This window comes from Triticum urartu, chromosome 1A (assembly GCF_056163025.1).
Source record: "Triticum urartu cultivar PI428250 chromosome 1A, HENAU_Tu73, whole genome shotgun sequence".
Classification (NCBI taxonomy): domain Eukaryota; kingdom Viridiplantae; phylum Streptophyta; class Magnoliopsida; order Poales; family Poaceae; genus Triticum; species Triticum urartu.
The window spans coordinates 555,370,478-555,392,806 of record NC_141873.1 but is presented as its reverse complement, the minus strand read 5'-3'; the positions used below and the strand labels follow the sequence as shown (position 1 = coordinate 555,392,806).

The 22,329-nt window shown below is 46.5% G+C and overlaps 1 pseudogene; it reads left to right on the top strand.

Moving 5' to 3' along the window:
- The first annotated feature begins 319 nt into the window (after positions 1-319).
- Positions 320-22,329, top strand: part of LOC125533113 (26S proteasome regulatory subunit 6B homolog) — a 33,580-nt pseudogene continuing 11,570 nt past the window's right edge.

Below are 22,329 nucleotides of genomic sequence, written 5' to 3'. Positions count from 1 at the left end.
AGGCATCCTGGACTCAGCCCAAGACCAGTCCAGGCCCAAGAGGGAGAGGCTACCCAAGCAAGCAATCACACGTGTCCGAATTTTGGGCCGAGTCCAGGCTGGACTCGGATCAAGTGATGCGGCCGGCCGAGCCCAAGCCCTTATAAGCCGGAAGCCGGCGAAGGAGCACGCAACCGTCGGCCCTTCCACAGCTCCACTGACGAAAAAAAAGAAGCAATCACATTCGTCACCTTCATCTCCTAGCTCGGCTCTCCATCCCCTTCCCCTCTTTCTTCTCCGTCAAGTCTCGCACCCCAGCCCGTCCCCAGCGCCGCCAGCGATGTCGGCCGCGGCCGTCGTGAGCCCGCCGGCATCTCTCCCTTCGCTGTCCCACGCCGCCGCCGATGTGATACGAAGCTCGATCTAGGATATATTGTTCACTCAAACGCTATGAATCTGGGATACAAGATACAGGTAGTAGCAGCAAGAAGGGGGTTCGGGGAATCGAGAGCCAGGGGGTGGGAGAGGGGAAACGCCCAACGGCGGCCGGTTCAGTCTTCAGTTCTTCGATGTCCCTCTCTCAGAGATGAAGTGTAGTTTATATAGGCAGGTCACTCTCCCTTGGGCCTTGTGGGCTGGTCTTGGGCTCCTCATGGCAAGTTATTCCCGTGACATTCCTTCCTCCTTTAAAAATCGGCTTGACCACAAGCCGACGCCGACGCTGGAGAGTTTTTTCCCAGGGTCCCATGGCACTGCTAGAGTGGTGGTAGCCTTCACGGTAGTAGCCAAGGTCGAGGTAGATTTGATCTTGGTACAAAGTGTGCATGATGTGAATCTTGTCCATGATGGCATTGAGGTAGTAGTGGTGCTGGGCGGAGGTGGGCACCATGATACTCCTACCTGTCGTTGCACAATTTTTGTGCTGATGTGGCTGAACTAGAAGCTTGCGTGGATTCCATTGCTTCAAAGAATGGGTTTCTGGACTTGTAAGCATCAGCAGAAAAGTGTACCATTACAGCTGTAGAGCATTCTAGCAGAAGGCACAAGCGCCACTGACATTGGTGAGAACCCCAAGGATAGATCCTTCCAGGAGTGCAAAATAGAATTGTGTGACACAAGAACCAGGAAAGCTTCCATTGGTGTCTCGTGCAAGTATAGTTCAGTTGAGATCGCATGAGTAGCAGCATAAAAGCATCATCCTCCAGACCAAATGTTTCACGAGCTTCAACAATGCATGTGGACCATGCTAGTTCATGACCTGTTACAAGCTTGCCCTTTGTTATGAACATTTGTAGCTGTAGATAGATGTTAATCATTCTTATGGCTGATGGTTGGATACACTACTTGCACATCTCCCCCTGCTGAAACAATATTCCCCTGTCAAAAGGAGTTGACAACTGAAACCATGCATTATAGAGCTCCATTGACACAATGAGAACTCCCCACAGATGCTCAGACCGAAGAATTCCATAGCAGATGGACCAGGAATGTTTTGTACTCTGGACTGAAAGTTGTTTGAGACAAATAACAAGGATATATCGAGCACATATAACTGCCGCTGAGGCAATGCTCTCTCGACACTTGTGACAATTATTTGCTTGTTGTCCCGGCTTCATGGCAATGCCAAAAATTCATAACGTGTAACACACTGAGATATCACCACGATATTCGACAACCCGATCTTGCTATCCCCTGGATTCCATGGTGATGTGTCACACAGAGCTCTTGGAACAAAATTTGGCAACCTAAAATTTTCTTCCAAAGAGGAGCATTTCCAAGCAAGCCAAGGCTTCAGGACCACTAATGTCCCCATCAATTCCAATAGTTTATCTTCCTGTATAGCCCCATGCCTGGCATTTTCTTGATGTGACAGAGGACACGGCTGCAGCAGCTCATGTTGCAAGAATTGCCTGGACCCAACCGACTGTAGCAGTACTATACTACCCCGTAACAGTTCATCTCCAGGAATAAGTCCTACAAGCTTGATCAATAAAGGGCTTCCAGGAACAACTTCATGGACCTGTAGCATTCTTTTATACATAGAACAAAGTGCTAATTCACTAGTTGCAAGAAGACTATGGCTCCCTTCACTCTCTTGTTTGTGAACTTTATATATCCCAACTTGAGTGAAATATTTTATCGGCATCGGCAGTCGAAGTAGTGCCACTAGGTAACATTCATGTAGGTGATAGAACAGCCAGGCTACCTTCCATTGAAACCGAGCAGAGCAACAAAGAAAGATACAGAATGCACTTGTCCGCCAAAGGAGTGATGTGTGCCGAAGCTCATATCCACTTTCAAGAGATGTAACAGGAACGTTGTACTTTGGCTTCTCATTCAAGTCCTCCTGTAGTAAATTGGTCATTAGAAAACTGGGTGCAACACCACTCCAAAATATCCTAATTCTGTGTCGTTCCCAGCAAGGAGGAGCTTCAAATACTGCATTTGTTAGCTGCACACATTGAAGACAGAAAACCAGTGGCAGATGGAAATTGTCCTGCATAGAACCTATCATGTATGGAATGCGAGATTGCGCGGTCAGCAAGGAAGTTCCAGGGTCCCATGGCTTCTCATGATGGAAACCACTAATCAGGTCCCACCCAAGCACTTGAACAGCAGGCAAGAATTCTGCCTTGTTCGCCTCATAGCCTTGAGCATAGATTAATGCAGATAAATATATTGCTGGTTGTCCAGGATCCCATGGCAATGTCAGGAAATCATGTAACATCGGAAGGTAGGATTCTGACTGTCACTACTAATGATGGGCTTGTGTCACAAGGATACTCCAAAGTGGGCAGGAGCTTGAGCAAGGCTGTTGAGTCCATCTCCGTCATGGCCGCTGGTAGGTTGCACATCACAGGAGACATAGATTTCAGAAACTGCAGATCGAATGGGAGCACGACCGCCATGTAAAGGGGTACCACGGTAGCCTGGATTGTGCCGACGGTGGTGCCCAGACCTGAGGTCGAGCAGGTGTTGTGCGCTGTGGCGGAGCAGACACTTGTTGCAGGGAGGGTGTCTTCACGCACAACAACGACATCACTTGTTGTAGGTATAACCGCCGTAATGGCTGGGGGACTGCTCGTCGAACCCATGGTGGGCAGAGAAGCAATGAGATCAACGACAGTGCTGTCGACTCCTACAACAGGGGTGATGCTGGATGATACGTCTCCAACGTATCTATAATTTTTGATTGCTCCATGCTATACTATCTACTGTTTTGGGCAATATTGGGCTTTATTTTCCACTTTTATATTATTTTTGGGACTAACCTATTAACCGGAGGCCCAGCCCAGATTTGCTGTTTTATGCCTATTTCAGTGTTTCGAAGAAAAGGAATATCAAACGGAGTTGAAACGGAACGAAATCAACTAGAGAAGTTATTTTTGGAACGAAAGCCACCAGATAGACTTGGACTCCACGTCAGGAGATACGGGAGGTGCTCAGGAGGGTGGGGGCGCGCCCCCCCTAGGGCGCGCCCCCTGCCTCGTGGGGCCCACGTGGCTCCTTCGACGTACTTCCTGCACCCATATATATCGTCGTACCCTAAAACTTCCATAACACAGAATAGATCGGGAGTTCCGCCGCCAGAAGCTTTCGTAGCCACCAAAAACCAATCTAGACCCGTTCCGGCACCCTACCGGAGGGGACAATCCTTCTTCGGTGGCCATCTTCATCATCCCGGTGCTCTCCATAACGAGGAGGGAGTAGTTCTACCTCGGGGCTGAGGGTATGTACTAGTAGCTATGTGTTTGATCTCTCTCTCTCTCTCTCGTGTTCTTGATTTGGCATGATCTTGATGTATCGCGAGCTTTGCTATTATAGTTGGATCTTATGTTTCTCCTCCCCCTCTTCTCTCTTGTAATGAATTGAGTTTCCCCTTTGAAGTAATCTTATCGGATTGAGTCTTTAAAGATTTGAGAACACTTGATGTACGTCTTGCCGTGCATATCTGTGGTGACAATGGGATATCACGTGATTCACTTGATGTATGTTTTGGTGATCAACTTGCGGGTTCCGCCCATGAACCTATGCATAGGGGTTGGCACACGTTTTCGTCGTGATTCTCCGGTAGAACTTTGGGGCACTCTTTGAGGTCCTTTGTGTTGGTTGAATAGATGAATCTGAGATTGTGTGATGCATATCGTATAATCATACCCACGGATACTTGAGGTTGTCGGAAATATGCCCTAGAGGCAATAATAAAATGGTTATTATTATATTTCTTTGTTCATGATAATTGTCTATTGTTCATGCTATAATTGTATTATCCGGAAATCGTAATACATGTGTGAATACATAGACCACAACACGTCCCTAGTGAGCCTCTAGTTGACTAGCTCGTTGATCAAAAGATAGTCATGGTTTCCTGACTATGGACATTGGATGTCATTGATAACGGGATCACATCATTAGGAGAATGATGTGATGGACACGATCCAATCCTAAGCATAGCTCAAAGATCGTGTAGTTCATTTGCTGTAGCTTTTCTGAATGTCAAGTATCATTTCCTTAGACCATGAGATTGTGCAACTCCTAGATACCGTAGGAGTGCCTTGGGTGTGCCAAACGTCACAATGTATCTGGGTGACTATAAAGGTACATTACAAATATCTCCGAAAGTGTCTGTTGGGTTGGCACGAATCGAGACTGGCATTTGTCACTCCGTATGACGGAGAGGTATCTCTGGGCCCACTCGGTAATTCATCATCATAATGAGCTCAATGTGATCAAGTGGTTGATCATGGGATCATGCATTACGGTACGAGTAAAGTGACTTGCCGGTAACGAGACTGAACAAGGTATTGGGATACTGACGATCGAGTCTCGGGCAAGTAACGTACCGATTGACAAAGGGAATTGTATACAGATTGATTGAATCCTCGACGTCGTGGTTCATCCGATGAGATCATCGAGGAGCATGTGGGAGCCAACATGGGTATCCAGATCCCGCTGTTGGTTATTGACCGGAGAGTCGTCTCGGTCATGTCTGCATGTCTCCCGAACCCGTAGGGTCTACACACTTAAGGTTCGGTGACGCTAGGGTTGTTAGGAAGACTTGTATGTGATTACCGAATGTTGTTCGGAGTCCCGGATGAGATCCCGGACGTCACGAGGAGTTCCGGAATGGTCCGGAGGTGAAGATTTATATGTAGGAAGTTGTCATACGGTCACCGGAAAGGTTCGGGGGCATATCGGTATTGTACCGGGGCCACCGGAGGGGTTCCGGGGGTCCACCGGGAGGGGCCACCTCTCTCGGAGGGCCTAATGGGCTGTAGAGGAAAGGGAACCAGCCCTACATGGGCTGGCCGCATCCCCCCCTTGGGCCCATGCGCCTAGGGTTGGGGGGACCCTAAAGGGGCGCCCCCTTGCTTGGGGGGCAAGCCCCCTCCCCTTGGCCGCCCCCCCTCTAGATCTCATCTAGAGGGGGCCGCCCTCTTCCTCCTTCCCCTATAAATAGAGGGGCAAGGGGAGGGCCGCACACAACATCCAAGGCGCCGCCCCTCCCCTCCCCAACACCTCTCCTCCTCCGTAAGAGCTTGGCGAAGCCCTGCCGGAGTACTGCAACTTCACCACCACCACGCCGTCGTGCTACTGTTGGAGCCCTCTTCCTCAACCTCTCCCTCCTCCTTGCTGGATCAAGGCTCAAGATATGTCCCCACTCCGTACGTGTGTTGAACGCGGAGGTGCCGTCCGCTCGACGCTAGGATCTTCCGTGATTTGGATCGCGACGAGTACGACTCCATCAACCCCGTTCTCTTGAACGCTTCCGCTCGTGATCTACAGATGCACTCCTCTCTCCCTCGTTGCTAGATGACTCCATAGATTGATCTTGGTGATGCGTAGAAAATTTGAAAATTCTGCTACGTTCCCCAATAGTGGCATCATGAGCTAGGTCTATGCGTGGTTACTATGCACGAGTAGAACACAAAGCAGTTGTGGGCGTCGATATTGTCAATTTACTTGCCTTTACTAGTCTTATCTTGATTCAGCGGCATCATGGGATGAAGCGGCCCGGACCGACCTTACACTTATGCTTACGTGAGACTTGTTCCATCGATTGACATGCACTAGTTGCATAAGGTGGCTGGCGGGTGTCTGTCTCTCCCACTTTAGTCGGATCGGATTCGATGAACAGGGTCCTTATGAAGGGTAAATAGAAATTGGCAATTCACGTTGTGGTTTTGGCGTAGGTAAGAAACGTTCTTGCTAGAATCCTATAGCATCCACGTAAAAACTTGCAACAACAATTAGAGGACGTCTAACTTGTTTTTGCAGCAAGTGTTTTGTGATGTGATATGGCCAAAGGATGTGATGAATGATATATGTGATGTATGAGATGATCATGCTCTTGTAATAGGAATCACGACTTGCATGTTGATGAGTATGACAACCGGCAGGAGCCATAGGAGTTGTCTTTATTTATTTATGACCTGCGTGTCAACATAAATGTCATGTAATTACTTTACTTTATTGCTGAAGCGTTAGCCATAGTAGTAGAAGTAATAGATGACGAGACAACTTCAAGAAGACACGATGATGGAGATCATGGTGTCATGCCGGTGACAACGATGATCATGGAGCCCCGAAGATGGAGATCAAAAGGAGCAAATGATATTGGCCATATCATGTCACTATTTGATTGCATGTGATGTTTATCATGTTTTGCATCTTATTTGCTTAGAACGACGGTAGCTTAAATAAGATGATCCCTCGAAATAATTTCAAGAAAGTGTTCCCCCTAACTGTGCACCGTTGCGAAGGTTTGTTGTTTCGAAGCACCACGTGATGATCGGGTGTGATAGATTCTAACGTTCGAATACAACGGGTGTAAGCCAGATTTACACACGCAATACACTTAGGTTGACTTGACGAACCTAGCATGTACAGACATGGCCTCGGAACACAGAAGACCGAAAGGTCGAGCATGAGTCGTATAGAAGATACGATCAACATGAAGATGTTCACCGATGTTGACTAGTCCGTCTCACGTGATGATCGGACACGGCCTAGTTAACTCGGATCATGTTATACTTAGATGAGTGGAGGGATGTCTATCTGAGTGGGAGTTCATTGAATAATTTGATTAGATGAACTTAACTATCATGAACTTAGTCTAAAATCTTTACAATATGTCTTGTAGATCATATGGCCCATGTTGTCCTCAACTTCAACGCGTTCCTAGAGAAAACCAAGTTGAAAGACGATGGCAGCAACTATACGGACTGGGTCCAGAACCTGAGGATCATCCTCATAGCTGCCAAGAAAGATTATGTCCTAGAAGCACCCCTAGGTGACGCACCCGTCCCACAGAACCAAGACGTCATGAACGCTTGGCAGTCACGTGCTGATGATTACTCCCTCGTTCAGTGTGGCATGCTTTACAGCTTAGAACCGGGGCTCCAAAAGCGTTTTGAGAGACACGGAGCATATGAGATGTTCGAAGAGCTGAAAATGGTTTTTCAAGCTCATGCCCGGGTCGAGAGATATGAAGTCTTCGACAAGTTCTTCAGCTGTAAGATGGAGGAAAATAGTTCTGTCAGTGAGCACATACTCAAAATGTCTGGGTTGCATAACCGCTTGACTCAGCTGGGAGTTAATATAACACCCTCGATGCGACTATAGCTCCCACGTGTTGAGGCACGACTTAGAGGCATAATCGCATTGAAGGCATATGTCGCAAGTAAGGTAATCTTTACAACAACCCATGTAATATAATAATAAAGGGGAGATAACATAGTTGGCTTACACTCGCCACGTCAATCAAGGTACATAAATAACATTACAACATTCAAACACTCATGGCCCGACTACGGCGCCAAAATGAAAGATAACCCAACATGCGACACGGTCCCGATCACCCCCAACTTGGCACCACTACTGATCATCAGGAAAGGAAACATAGTAACGTTGAGAGTCCTCGTCGAACTCCCACTTGAGCTCGAGCGCGTCACCTGCAGCAGAATCATCAGGCCCTGCATCTAGTGTAATAGTAATCTGTGAGCCACAGGGACTCAGCAATCTCGCACCCTCGCGATCAAGACTATTTAAGCTTATAGGTAAGGCAAGGTAAAAGTATATGTGGAGCTGCAGCAAGCGACTAGCATATATGGTGGCTCACTTATTCGCAAAAGAGAGCGAGAAGAGGAGGCAAAGCGCGAGCGAGAAACTAGAGGACAACCTGTGCAAACATTACTCCAACACCGTGTCCACTTCCCGGACTCCGTCGAGAAGAGGCCATCACGGTAACACACACGGTTGATTCATTTTAATTAAGTTAAGGTTCAATTTATCTACAACCGGACATTAACAAATTCCCATCTGCCCATAACCGCGGGCACGGCTTTCGAAAGTTCAAATCCCTGCAGGGGAGTCCCAACTTAGCCCATGACAAGCTCTCACGGTCAACGAAGGAATAGACCTCCTCCCGAGACGTTCCGATCAGACTCGGTATCTCGGTTCTTCAAGACACTTCGACAGGTTAAAACAAGACCAGCAACACCGCCCGAATGTGCCGACAAATCCCGATCGGAGCTGCACATATCTCGTTCTCAGGGCACACTCAGATAAGCAATCTGTACAAATAAAACCAGCCCTTGAGTTTCCCCGAGGTGGCGCTACAAGGGGCTCTAGGTTGGACCAACACTCAGAGGAGCACTGGCCCGGGGGGGGGGGTTTAAAATAAGATGACCCTCGGGCTCCGGAAACCCAAGGGAAAAAAGGGGCTAGGTGGCAAATGGTAAAACCAAGGTTGGGCATTGCTGGAAAAGCTTTAATCAAGACGAACTATCAAGGGGTTCCCATTATAACCCAACCGCGTAAGGAACGCAAAATCCGGGAACATAACACCGATATGACGGAAACTAAGGCGGCAAGAGTGGAACAAAACACTAGGCGAGAGGCTGAGCCTTCCACCCTTCACCAAGTATATAGATGCATTAAGATAACATGGCAATATAATGATATCCCAACAAGTAAATAAATGTTCCAACAAGGAACGGTCTCCAATCTTCACCTGCAACTAGCAACGCTATAAGAGGGGCTGAGCAAAGCGGTAACGTAGCCAATCAACGGTTTGCTAGGACATGGTGGGTTAGAGGTTTGACATGGCAATTTGGGAGGCTTGAAAGCAAGTGGTAGGCATCGTAGCATTGGCATAGCAAAAGAGCGAGCAAACTAGCATAGTAAAGATAGTAGTGATTTCGAGGGTATGATCATCTTGCCTGCAAAGTTGTCAGAGTTGACCGGATCCTCGAAAGCAAACTCAATGGGCTCCTCGTTAGCGAACTCGTCTCCCGGCTCTACCCAAACAAGACAAACAAGCAACAAGGACACAATCAACCACGTGCAAGGATCAACCAATATGATGCAAACATGGTATGCTATGCGGGATGCGATGCAGGATGCATATGCAAGATGTGACAAGGAATGCATGAACCTGGTCTCAACTTGGAAAACCAAGTGTGCCACTGGAAAGATGAGATGAAATCGCTTGAAAACGATATAAAGGTCAGCGGAATCGGAGATACGGTTTGGAAATGGCAAGCGAAACAAATATGACACCGGTCTGCGATTTACAGCAAGTAGCCATCTAAATGCAATGAGATGAACATGCTACAGCACCCAAACATGACAACAAAATACATGGCAGGGATGCATTCAAGATGCTTAACAAAAGTCTAGCACTGAGCTACGGCCAATTCATCCATTAATAGGTTGAAACAAGCATGGCAAAAATGCATATGGCAAACAGATCTCAGAGTTAGTGAAATTAACACTTGTCTGGAATTTCAGATCAGGTAGCACTCTTTGGAGCAACAAAACTACATGCTACAGGACCTGAACATGACAAAGTAAAACATGGCATGGATCTACTCAAATAGCTTAACAAAAGTCCCTTAGTGACCTTGAGCCAAAAGGGATCATAAAATACAATTGCAAGCATGTGAACATGGCAAAAACATAATCAGTTTTCAGACTTAGTGAAAACTGGAGCATGCTGAAAACAGATATCAAGTAGGCATGTTTACGAGCTCGATGCACTCACTACGGTGCAAGTCATGGAAAGCTAAGCATACATCTATCAAGAACACACAAAATGAAATCTAGACATGGCAAGAGCAATAGCATAGCATGCACGGATCAACTACAACATCATCGGCAAAATTGCAAACAAGTTGACAATCTGCCCAGATTCACAAAGTAGCAAAAGTAGAGCTCGATTGACTCAAGCTAGGCTGCTCCATAATTGCAAACAAAGACATGGATGGATAGAGCACTACAAGATTAATAAAACATCCTTACTGATCATCCTTAAAAGAGGCACAGATCACTCGGAAACAACATGAACATATGACAACATGAGATAAACAGGTCAAGGACTTAGTGGAATTGCTAAGTCCCTGAAATCAGCACTACCAAGTGCCTCACTTTGCAAGCTTGCACTAGTCACCACACACATCACAAAAATACATGGGTTGCACCTATGGTAAGATGGCAAAACCCTTAACAAAACATATATAGAACTCAGGGGCATATCATGCACACAATAATCATGGCAAAAATGACAAATATGCAAAAGGAGTGGCAGATCTGACAATTATCTCAAGTAGCCCTCTTCTAACAGCATTTCGGGCATCAAGGTGAACTCAAATGAAAAAGATGCAATGGAATGAAGTGATGTACTCTCTGAGATGAACATTTTGATATGCTATATGCATGAATTGGAGCTACGGATGCAAAGTTACGAGGCTAAAAACATGGGCACATGGATCTGGGATTTTGGGGACTTTGAAGCAATTTGACCTAGGGTTTACTGTTCACGGCCAGATCTGGATCGCGGCACGCAATCCGAGGTGGCGGCGCTGCTCGCCGGAGATGGCGAGGACGGTGGCCGGATCTTTGCCGGAGTGGACGGAGGTGGTGTCCGGACTTGGAGAACCGGGGAGGCGCGGCTGGGCGCGGGAACCGAGGGCGGCGAGGGGCGCGGGCCCGGGCGGCGGTGGTGCGGCGTCCTGTGGCGGCACGGTGGCGCCCGGTGCGGCAGCGGGGCGGCGTCGACGAATCGGGATGGCGGTGGCGGACGGCTGGGCGGCGCCGGCGGATCTGCAGAGGAGGGGCGCGGGGCGCGCGGCCCGGTAGGCGGCTCGGGCGGGCCCTCCACGGGCCGCTGCGGGCTTCGGCGGCGGTGGGTTTGGCAGCTGTGACGTGGCAGGCGGCGAATGGCTGGCGGCGGTCTCCCGCGCGGTGCGGACAATGTCCGGCCGCGCGGAAACGATCTTTAGGGTTTCGGGTAGGGGGATCCGGAATTTCGGGGAGAGACCTTTATATAGGCCTAGAGGGAGCTAGGAGAGTCCAAATGAGGTGCGGTTTTCGGCCACGCAATCGTGATCGAACACTCTAGATGATGGAGCAGGTTTAGGTGGGTTTGGGGCCAAATTGGAGGGGTGTTGGGCTGCAACACACACAAGGCCTTTACGGTCCCTCGGTTAACCGTTGGAGTATCAAACGAAGTCCAAATGATACGAAACTTGACATGCGGTCTACCGGTAGTAAACCAAGGCCGCTTGGCAAGTCTCAGTCCAATCCGGAAATGTTTAATCCTCACACACGAAAGAAAGGTAGAAATGACCACCGGAGGAGAACGAAGCGCCGGAATGCAAAACGGACGACGGGGAAAAATCTCGAATGCATGAGATGAACACGTATGCAAATGCGATGCACATGATGACATGATATGAGATGCATGACATCGATAACAACACACGGAGACAAAGACCTGAACCCGAGAAAATAAAATAACTTAACGCCAAAAACAACAAGAGTTGGAGTACAAATAGGGAAAGTTACATCCGGGGTGTTACAGTTAATCTCCCGGATGACGCGGTCATTGACAGAATCCTTCAGTCGCTTCCACCGAGCTACAAGAGCTTTGTGATGAACTTCAATATGCAGGGGATGGAAAAGACCATTCCTGAGGTATATTCAATGCTGAAATCAGCAGAGGTAGAAGTCAAAAAGGAACATCAAGTGTTGATGGTGAATAAAACCACTAAGTTCAAGAAAGGCAAGGGTAAGAAGAACTTCAAGAAGGACGTCAAGGGAGTTGCCGCGCCTGGTAAGCAAGCTGCCGGGAAGAAGCCAAAGAATGGACCCAAGCCCGAGACTGAGTGTTTTTATTGCAAGGGAAGTGGTCACTGGAAGCGGAACTGCCCCAAACACTTAGCGGACAAGAAGGCCGGCAACACGAAAGGTATATGTGATATACATGTAATTGATGTGTACCTTACCAGTACTCGTAGTAGCTCCTGGGTATTTGATACCGGTGCGGTTGCTCACATTTGTAACTCAAAGTAGGAGCTGCGGAATAAGTGGAGACCGGCGAATGACGAGGTGACGATGCGCGTCGGGAATGGTTCCAAGGTCGATGTGATCGCCGTCGGCACGCTACCTCTACATTTACCTACGATAATTGTTATTTAGTGCCAGCTTTGAGCATGAACATTGTATCAGGATCTCGTTTAATTCGAGATGGCTACTCATTTAAATCCGAGAATAATGGTTGTTCTATTTATATGAGAGATATGTTTTATGGTCATGCTCCGATGGTGAATGGTTTATTCTTAATGAATCTCAAGCGTAATGCTACACATATTCATAGTGTGAATACCAAAAGATGTAAGCTTGATAATGATAGTCCCACATACTTGTGGCACTGCCGCCTTGGTCACATAGGTGTCAAACGCATGAAGAAGCTCCATGCAGATGGACTTTTAGAGTCTCTTGATTACGAATCATTTGACACGTGCGAACCATGCCTCATGGGTAAAATGACCAAGACTCCGTTCTCAGGAACAATGGAGCGAGCAACCAACTTATTGGAAATCATACATACTGATGTGTGCGGTCCAATGAGTGTTGAGGCTCGCGGTGGCTATCGTTATGTTCTCACCCTCACTGATGACTTGAGTAGATATGGGTATGTCTACTTAATGAAACACAAGTCCGAGACCTTTGAAAAGTTCAAGGAATTTCAGAGTGAGGTTGAGAATCAACGTGACAGGAAAATCAAGTTCTTGCGATCAGATCGTGGGGGGGAATACTTGAGTCACGAATTTGGCACACACTTAAGAAAATGTGGAATAGTTTCACAACTCACGCCGCCTGGAACACCTCAACGTAATGGTGTGTCCGAACATCGTAATCGCACTCTATTAAATATAGTGCGATCTATGATGTCTCTTACCGATTTACCGCGGTCATTTTGGGGCTATGCTTTAGAGACTGCCGCATTCACTTTAAATAGGGCTCCGTCAAAATCCGTTGAGACGACACCATATGAATTATGGTTTGGGAAGAAACCTAAGCTGTCGTTCCTAAAAGTTTGGGGATGCGATGCTTATGTCAAGAAACTTCAACCTGAAAAGCTCAAACCCAAGTCGGAAAAATGCGTCTTCATAGGATACCCTAAAGAAACTGTTGGGTATACCTTCTACCTCAGATCCGAAGGCAAGATCTTTGTTGCCAAGAATGGGTCCTTTCTAGAGAAAGAGTTTCTCTCGAAGGAAATAAGTGGGAGGAAGGTAGAACTTGATGAAGTATTACCTCTTGAACCGGTAAGTGGCGCAGCTCAAGAAAATGTTCCTGAGGTGCCTGCACCGACTAGAGAGGAAGTTGATGATGATGATCATGAAGCTTCAGATCAAGTTGCTACTGAACTTCATAGGTCCACAAGGACACATTCCGCACCAGAGTGGTACGGCAACCCTGTCTTGGAAATCATGTTGTTAGACAATGGTGAACCTTCGAACTATGAAGAAGCGATGGCGGGCCCGGATTCCGACAAATGGCTGGAAGCCATGAAATCCGAGATAGGATCCATGTATGAAAACGAAGTATGGACTTTGACTGACTTGCCCATTGATCAGCGAGCCATAGAAAATAAATGGATCTTTAAGAAGAAGACAGACGCGCATGGTAATGTGACCATCTATAAAGCTCGGCTTGTCGCTAAGGGTTATCGACAAGTTCAAGGGGTTGACTATGATGAGACTTTCTCACCCGTAGCGAAGCTGAAGTCCGTCCGAATCATGTTAGAAATTGCCACATTCTATGATTATGAGATATGGCAAATGGACGTCAAAACGGCATTCCTTAATGGTTTCCTTAAGGAAGAATTGTATATGATGCAGCCGGAAGGTTTTGTCGATCCTAAGAATGCTGACAAGGTATGCAACCTCCAACGCTCGATTTATGGGCTAGTGCAATCATCTCAGAGTTGGAACATTCATTTTGATGAGATGATCAAAGCGTTTGGGTTTATGCAGACTTATGGAGAAGCCTGCATTTACAAGAAAGTGAGTGGGAGCTCTGTAGCATTTCTCATATTGTATGTGGATGACATACTGTTGATGGGAAATGATACAGAATTCTTGGAAAGCATAAAGGCCTACTTGAACAAGTGTTTTTCAATGAAGGACCTTGGAGAAGCTACTTATATATTAGGCATCAAGATCAATAGAGATAGATCGAGACGCCTCATTGGTCTTTCACAGAGTACATACCTTGACAAGATACTGAAGAAGTTCAAAATGAATCAGTCAAAGAAGGGGTTCTTGCCTGTATTGCAAGGTACGAGATTGAGCCCGGCTCAATGCCCGACCACGGCAGAAGATAGAGAAAAGATGAGTGTCGTCCCCTATGCCTCGGCCATAGGGTCTATCTGTTGGGGAACGTAGCAGAAATTCAAAATTTTCCTACGTGTCACCAAGATCTATCTATGGAGAAACCAGCAACGAGGGGAAGGAGAGTGCATCTACATACCCTTGTAGATCGCTAAGCGGAAGCGTTCAAGTGAACGGGGTCGATGAAGTCGTACTCGTCGTGATTCAAATCACCGATGATCCTAGTGCCGAACGGACAGCATCTCCGCGTTCAACACACGTACGGAACGGAGACGTCTCCCATGCCTTGATCCAACAATGGAGGAGGGAGAGGTTGATGGAGATCCAGCAGCACGACAGCGTGGTGGAAGTAGCGGGATTCCAACAGGGCTTCGCTAAGCGCTGCGGGAGGAGGAAGATGTGTCATGGGAGGGAGAGGGAGGCGCCAGGCCTTAGATTGGTTTGCTCCTCCTTTTTCCCCACTATATATAGGGCCAAGGGAGAGGGGGAGGCACAGCCCTTGCCCCTTCCTCCAAGGAAGGGTGCGGCCAAGGGTGCGGAGGAGTCCATCCTCCCCAAGGCACCTCGGAGGTGCCTTCCCCTTGTAGGACTCTCCCCCTTTTTTCTCTCTTGGTGCATGGGCCTCTTGGGGCTGGTGCCCTTGGCCTATATAGGCCAAGGCACAACCCCTAAAGCCCATGTGGCCCCCCGGGGCAGGTGGCCCCACCCGGTGGGCCCCCGGGACCCTTCCGATGGTCCCGGTACAATACCGATAACCCCGAAACTCGTCCCGATGGCCGAAACAGCACTTCCTATATATAATTCTTTACCTCCGGACCATTCCGGAACTCCTCGTGACGTCCGGGATCTCATCCGAGACTCCGAACAACTTTCGGGTTACCGCATACTAATATCTCTATAACCCTAGCGTCACCGAACCTTAAGTGTGTAGACCCTACGGGTTCGGGAGACATGCAGACATGACCGAGACGTTCTCCGGTCAATAACCAACAGCGGGATCTGGATACCCATGTTGGCTCCCACATGTTCCACGATGATCTCATCGGATGAACCACGATGTCAAGGACTTAATCAATCCCGTATACAATTCCCTTTGTCTAGCGGTATGTTACTTGCCCGAGATTCGATCGTCGGTATCCCTATACCTTGTTCAATCTCGTTACCGGCAAGTCTCTTTACTCGTTCCGTAACACATCATCCCGTGATCAACTCCTTGGTCACATTGCGCATATGATGATGTCCTACCGAGTGGGCCCAGAGATACCTCTCCGCTTACACGGAGTGACAAATCCCAGTCTCGATTCGTGCCAACCCAACAGACACTTTCGGAGATACCTGTAGTGCACCTTTATAGTCACCCAGTTACGTTGTGACGTTTGATACACCCAAAGCATTCCTACGGTATCCGGGAGTTGCACAATCTCATGGTCTAAGGAAATGATACTTCACATTAGAAAAGCTTTAGCATACGAACTATACGATCTTTGTGCTAGGCTTAGGATTGGGTCTTGTCCATCACATCATTCTCCTAATGATGTGATCCCGTTATCAACGACATCCAATGTCCATGGTCAGGAAACCGTAACCATCTATTGATCAACGAGCTAGTCAACTAGAGGCTTACTAGGGACATGGTGTTCTCTATGTATCCACACATGTATCTGAGTTTCCTATCAATACAATTATAGCATGGATAATAAACGATTATCATGAACAAGGAAATATAATAATAACTAATTTATTATTGCCTCTAGGGCATATTTCCAACAGTCTCCCACTTGCACTAGAGTCAATAATCTAGTTCACATCGCCATGTGATTAACACTCACAGGTCACATCGCCATGTAACCAACATCCAAAGAGTTTACTAGAGTCAATAATCTAGTTCACATCACTATGTGATTAACACTCAATGAGTTCTGGGTTTGATCATGTTGCTTGTGAGAGAGGTTTTAGTCAATGGGTCTGAACCTTTCAGATCCGTGTGTGCTTTACAAATCTTTATGTCATCTCCTAGATGCAGCTACCACGCTCTATTTGGAGCCATTTCAAATAACTGTTCTACTTGGAGCTATTCTAAATTGTTGCTCCATTATACGTATCCGGTATCTCTACTCAGAGCTATCCGGACAGGTGTTAAGCTTGCATCGACGTAACCCTTTACGACGAACTCTTTTACCACCTCCATAACCGAGAAAATTCCTTAGCCCACTAGTTACTAAGGATAACTTTGACCGCTGTCCTGTGATCCATTTCATGGATCACTCTTGTACCCCTTGACTGACTCATGGCAAGGCACACTTCAGGTGCGGTACACAACATAGCATACTGTAGAGCCTACGTCTTAAGCATAGGGGACGACCTTCGTCCTTTCTCTCTATTCTGCCGTGGTCGAGCTTTAAGTCTTAACTTCATACCTTACAACTCAGGCAAGAACTCCTTCTTTGACTGATCCATCTTGAACACCTTCAAGATCATGTCAAGGTATGTGCTCATTTGAAAGTACCATTAAGCATTTTGATCTATTCTTATAGATCTTGATGCTCAATGTTCAAGTAGCTTAATCCAGGCTTTCCATTGAAAAACACTTTCCAAATAACCCTATATGCTTTCCAGAAATTCTACGTCATTTCTGATCAACAATGTGTCAACAACATATACTCATCAGAAATTCTATAGTGCTCCCACTCACTTCTTTGGAAATACCAGTTTCTCATAAACTTTGTATACACCCAAAATCTTTGATCATCTCATCAAAGCATACATTCCAACTCCAAGATGCTTACTCCAGTCCTTAGAAGGATTGCTGGAGCTTTGCATACTTATTAGCATCTTTCAGGATTGACAAAACCTTCCGGTTGTATCACATACAACCCTTCCTCAAGAAAATGTCGTCGAGGAAACAATGTTTTGACATCCTATCTGCAAGATTTCATAAATAATGCAGTAATCGCTAATATAATTCCAACAGACTCTTAGCATCGCTACGAGTGAGAAAGTCTCACCGTAGTCAACTCCTTGAACTTGTCGGGAAACTTCTTAACGACAAGTCGAGCTTTCTTAATGGTGACATTTACCATCATTGTCCGTCTTCCTTTTAAATCCATCTGTACTCAACAGCCTTACGACCATCAAGTAGTTCTTCCAAAGTCTACACTTTGTTTTCATACATGGATCCTCTCTCGGATTATATGGCCTCGAGCCATTTATCGGAATCCGGGTCCACCATCGCTTCTCCACAGCTCGTAGGTTCATTGTTGTCTAGCAACATGACTTTCAAGACATGATTACGTACCACTCTGAAGTAGTACACATCCTTGTCATCCCACGAGGTTTGTTAATGACTTGATCTGAAGTTTCATGATCACTATCATAAGCTTCCACTTCAATTGGTGTAGGTGCCACAGGAACAACCTCCTGTGCCCTGCCACACACTAGTTGAAGAGACGGTTCAATAACCTCATCAAGTCTCCACCATCCTCCCACTCAATTCTTTCGAGAGAAACTTTTCTCGAGAAAGGACCCGATTCTAGAAACAATTGCTTTCGGATCTGAGACAGGAGGTATACCCAACTGTTTTTGGGTTGTCCTATGAAGATGCATTTATCCGCTTTGGGTTCGAGCTTATCAGCCTGAAACTTTTTCACATAAGCGTTGTAGTCCCAAACTTTTAAGAAATGACAGCTTAGGTTTCTCTAAACCATAGTTCAAACGGTGTCATATCATCGGAATTACGTGGTGCCCTATTTAAAGTGAATGTGGTTGTCTCTAATGCCTAACCCATAAACTATCGTGGTAATTTGATAAGAGACATCATGGTATGCATCATATCCAATAGGGTGCAGTTATGATGTTCGGACACACCATCACACTATGGTGTTCCAGGCTGTATTAGTTGTGAAACAATTTCCACAATGTCTTAATTCTGTGCCAAACTCGTAATTCAGATATTCATCTCTATGATCATATCATAGATATCTTATCCTCTTGTCACGACGATCTTTCAACTTCACCCTGAAATTACTTGAACCTTTCAATAATTCAGACTCGTGATTCATCAAGTAAATGTACTCAACATCTACTCAAATCATCTGTGAAGAAAGAACATAACGATATCCACTACATGCCTCAGCACTCATTGGCTGCACACATCAAAATGTATTACTTCCAACAATTTGCTTTCTAGTTCCATTTTACTGAAACCGAGGCTTTCAATCATCGTGCCCATGTGGTATGATTTGCATGTCTCAAGTGATTCAAGATCAAGTGAGTTCAAACGGTCCATTTGCATGGAGTTTTCTTCATGCATACACACCAATAGACATGGTTCGCATGTCTCAAACTTTTCAAAAATGAGTGAGTCCAAAGATCCATCAACATGGAGCTTCTTCATGCGTTTTATACCGATATGACTTACGTGGCAGTGCCACAAGTAGGTGGTACTATCATTACTATATTTTGGCATGAACATGTGTATCACTACGATCGAGATTCAATAAACCATTCATTTCAGGTGTAAGACCATTTGAAGGTATTATTCAAATAAACAGAGTAACCATTATTCTCCTTAAATGAATAACCGTATTGCGATAGACATAATCCAATCATGTCTATGCTCAACACAAACACCAATCTTGATGGTAGAAGGGAGCGTGCGATGCTTGATCATATCAACATTGAGAACACTTCCAACACATATCGTCAGCTCACCTTTAGCTAGTCTCCGTTTATTCCGTAGCTTTTATTTCGAGTTACTAACACTTAGCAACCGAACCGGTATCTAATACCCTGGTGCTACTAGGAGTACTAGTAAAGTACACATCAACACAATGTATATCCAATATACTTCTATCGACCTTGCCAGCCTTCTTATCTACCAAGTATCTAGGGTAATTCTGCTCCAGTGGTTGTTCCCTTTATTACAGAAGCTCTTAGTCTCGGGTTTGGGTTCAACCTTGGGTTTCTTCACTAGAGCAGCAGCTGAATTGCCGTTTCATGAAGTATCCCTTCTTGCCCTTGCCCTTCTTGAAACTAGTGGTTTCACCAACCATCAACAATTGATGCTCCTTCTTGATTTCTACTTTCGCGGTGTCAAACATCGCGGATATCTCAAGGATCATCATATATGTCCCTGATATATTATAGTTCATCACGAAGCTCTAGCAGCTTGGTGGTAATGACTTCGGAGAAACATCATTATCTTATCTGGAAGATCAACTCCTACTTGATTCAAATGATTGTTGTACTCAGACAATCCGAGCACAAGCTCAACAATTGAGATTTTCTCCCTTAGTTTGTAGGCTAAGAAAATCGTCGGAGGTCTTATACCTCTTGACGTCGGCACGAGCCTGAAATCCCAATTTCAGCCCTCGAAACATCTCATATGTTTCGCGACGTTTCAAAAACGTCTTTGGTGCCTCAACTCTAAGCCGTTTAACTGAACTATCACGTAGTTATCAAAATGTGTATGTCAGATGTTCGCAACATCCACAGACAAAGTTCGAGGTTCAACACACCGAGCGGTGCGTTAAGGACATAAGCCTTCTATGAAGCAATGAGGACAATCCTCAGTTTTATGGACCTAGTCCGCATAATTGCTACTATCAACTTTCAACTAAATTTTCTCTAGGAACATAACTAAACAGTAGAACTATAGCGTGAGCTACAACATAATTTGTAAAATCCTTTTGACTATGTTCAGGATAATTAAGTTCATCTTTATGAACTCCCACTCAGATAGACATCCCTCTAGTCATCTAAGTGATTACATGATCCGAGTCAACTAGGCCGTGTCCGATCATCACGTGAGACGGACTAGTCAACGTCGGTGAACATATTCATGTTGATCGTATCTACCATACGACTCATGCTCGACCTTTCGGTCTTCTGTGTTCCGAGGCCATGTCTATGCACATGCTAGGCTCGTCAAGTTAACCCTAAGTGTTTTGCATGTGTAAAACTGTCTTACACCCGTTGTATGTGAACGTAAGGATCTATCACACCCGATCATCACGTGGTGCTTCGAAACGACGAACTGTAGCAACGGTGCACAGTTAGGGGAGAACACTTCTTGAAATTTTAATGAGGGATCATCTTATTTACTACCGTCGTTCTAAGAAAATAAGATGTATAAACATGATAAACATCACATGCAATCAAATAATAGTGACATGATATGGCCAATATCATATAGCTCCTTTGATCTCCATCTTGGGGCTCCATGATCATCTATTACAAGAACATGATCAATCTCATACATCACATATATCATTCATCACATCCTTTGGCCATATCACATCACATAGCATACCCTGCAAAAACAAGTTAGATGTCCTCTAATTGTTGTTTGCATGTTTTACGTGGCTGCTATGGGTTTCTAGCAAGAACGTTTCTTACCTACGCAAAACCACAACGTGATATGCCAATTGCTATTTACCCTTCATAAGGACCCTTTTCATCGAATCCGATCCGACTAAAGTAGGAGAGACAGACACCCGCTAGCCACCTTATGCAACTAGTGCATGTCAGTCGGTGGAACCAGTCTCACGTAAGAATACGTGTAAGGTCGGTCCGGGCCGCTTCATCCCACGATGCCGCCGAATCAAGATAATACTAGTAACGGCAAGCATATTGAACAAAATCAACGCCCACAACTACTTTGTGTTCTACTCGTGCATAGAAACTACGCATAGACCTAGCTCATGATGCCACTGTTGGGGAACGTAGCAGAAATTCAAAATTTTCCTACGTGTCACCAAGATCTATCTATGGAGAAACCAGCAACGAGGGGAAGGAGAGTGCATCTACATACCCTTGTAGATCGCTAAGCGGAAGCGTTCAAGTGAACGGGGTCGATGAAGTCGTACTCGTCGTGATTCAAATCACCGATGATCCTAGTGCCGAACGGACAGCACCTCCGCGTTCAACACACGTACGGAACGGAGACGTCTCCCATGCCTTGATCCAGCAAGGAGGAGGGAGAGGTTGATGGAGATCCAGCAGCACGACGGCGTAGTGGAAGTAGCGGGATTCCAACAGGGCTTCGCTAAGCGCTGCGGGAGGAGGAAGATGTGTCACGGGAGGGAGAGGGAGGCGCCAGGCCTTAGATTGGTTTGCTCCTCCTTTTTCCCCACTATATATAGGGCCAAGGGAGAGGGGGAGGCGCAGCCCTTGCCCCTTCCTCCAAGGAAGGGTGCGGCCAAGGGTGGGGAGGAGTCCATCCTCCCCAAGGCACCTCGGAGGTGCCTTCCCCTTGTAGGACTCTCCCCCTTTTTTCTCTCTTGGCGCATGGGCCTCTTGGGGCTGGTGCCCTTGGCCCATTTAGGCCAAGGCACAACCCCTACAGCCCATGTGGCCCCCCGGGGCAGGTGGCCCCACCCGGTGGGCCCCCGGGACCCTTCCGGTGGTCCCGGTACAATACCGATAACCCCGAAACTCGTCCCGATGGCCGAAACAGCACTTCCTATATATAATTCTTTACCTCCGGACCATTCCGGAACTCCTCGTGACGTCCGGGATCTCATCCGGGACTCCGAACAACTTTCGGGTTACCGCATACTAATATCTCTATAACCCTAGCGTCACCGAACCTTAAGTGTGTAGACCCTACGGGTTCGGGAGACATGCAGACATGACCGAGACGTTCTCCGGTCAATAACCAACAGCG